The sequence below is a fragment of the Pundamilia nyererei genome, unplaced genomic scaffold (assembly GCF_000239375.1).
Source record: "Pundamilia nyererei isolate P.nyererei 1_Seehausen unplaced genomic scaffold, PunNye1.0 scaffold00005, whole genome shotgun sequence".
Classification (NCBI taxonomy): Eukaryota; Metazoa; Chordata; class Actinopteri; order Cichliformes; family Cichlidae; genus Pundamilia; species Pundamilia nyererei.
This window is the reverse complement of record NW_005187406.1, coordinates 1343117-1344757: the sequence shown is the minus strand read 5'-3', so window position 1 is coordinate 1344757 and position 1641 is coordinate 1343117.

Here is a 1641-nt window from a genome sequence, read left to right as displayed (position 1 = left end):
TGTGTAAAAAACTAAGTGCAACCTTACTGCTTCCAAAGGAATTAAAAGGGTAAGTAGCAGCCAGGTGCTGATAATTAAATGCACTTGATGATTAACTGATAATTAGCAAATGTGAGCAGCTCTATAAAAGCAGATATTTTGGTGATTTGCAGGTCTGTGTTAACACAATGCCAATAATTAAAGACATCAGCAGTGATCTTACAGAAGCAGTAGTTGCTGCCCATCAATCTGGGAAGGATTACAAGATTGAAGTTCATCATCCTAAAGTGAGGAAGATTATTCAATATCATTCAGGATAATCTTCCAAGGGGAGGATGTCCCAGCAAATTCACTCCAAGGTCAGACCATTCAGTGTTCAGAGAAATGGAAGAAACCAAGACCAAGTTGCATTTGAACAAACCACAAGACAATAGAAACAATATCCTTTGGGCAGATAAAACCAAACGAATGCACAATGCATGATACCACATGGAGAATACCAAACACAGCATAGCAGCACAAACACCTCTTAACAACTGTTAAGCACGGCGGTGGAGGGGTAATGATTTGGGCTTGTTTTGCAGCCACAGTAGCTGCGCACCCTGCAGTCACTGAGTCGACCATGACCTCCTCTGAATGCCAAAATATTCTAGAGTCAAATGTGAGGTCCTGTCTGACAGCTAAAGCTTGGCTGCTCATGCAACAGGACACTCATCCCAAGCATGGCAGCAAATCTACAAGAGAAAGGCTGAAAGAAAATAAGGTGTTACAGTGGCCCAGTTAAAAGTCCAGACCTGAACCTGATCAAAGTGCTGAGGGCCATAACAGAGCTGTGCATGAATAAATATCTGCAAACCTTAATCAATGAAGCAATGCTGTAAAGAAGAGAGAACAAAAATTCCTTCTTAACAGTGTGAGAGAGTGATAAAGTCACACAGAAAACGATGCATTCAAGTTATTGCTGTTAAAGGAAATTCTACGTGGGCTGCTCTTTCACACTCTGCATCCGCATGTTGGCTCAGTTCTGTTAAATAAATAATGACACAGTTAAATATGTCATGTGTTGTTGTTCAGCTCAGGTTTAAGCCCTGGCGTGGACTGGATATTTTCTCATTATGGCCACATATAAACCTAGGAATTGAAACAGCCTTTGCTTTCTTTTCACCATGACTTTAGATCTAATATACCAAGATTTTAAAAACAGATTTTACTACAGGGTTCAGTCTCAACATCGGATTCCAGTGCTAGTTTGGGTCCACTCTCTTTTATGAATGAGCACACTGACACATAAACAGAACATGAGAATTTATTTGCTTAATTTAGAGCAGAACATAGAAAGAGTGACAGCGGTCAGTAGCTTGGGCAGTCTTGCCAGGACATTTTCATTCTTGTCAAAATAACAATCACTGTTATTAAGAAGGGACTGAAAAAGAGCGAGAAGGACATTTAGGAGGAGAAAGCCAGTAAGCACCTGACAAATGTGCTCTAATTTCAGCAACCATTGCTGCTGCTGAAACTGATGGTGTTTTCTGCTGCCATCATGGTGTGATGTGCGAAAGCTGATAGCGGCAGCCAAGGTGCATCCAAAAACAGCACCGGCTTTGAGAATAGCAGGTGATGATGAAGAACAAAATTGCTAAATTTGATCCAACAAAATGTAAA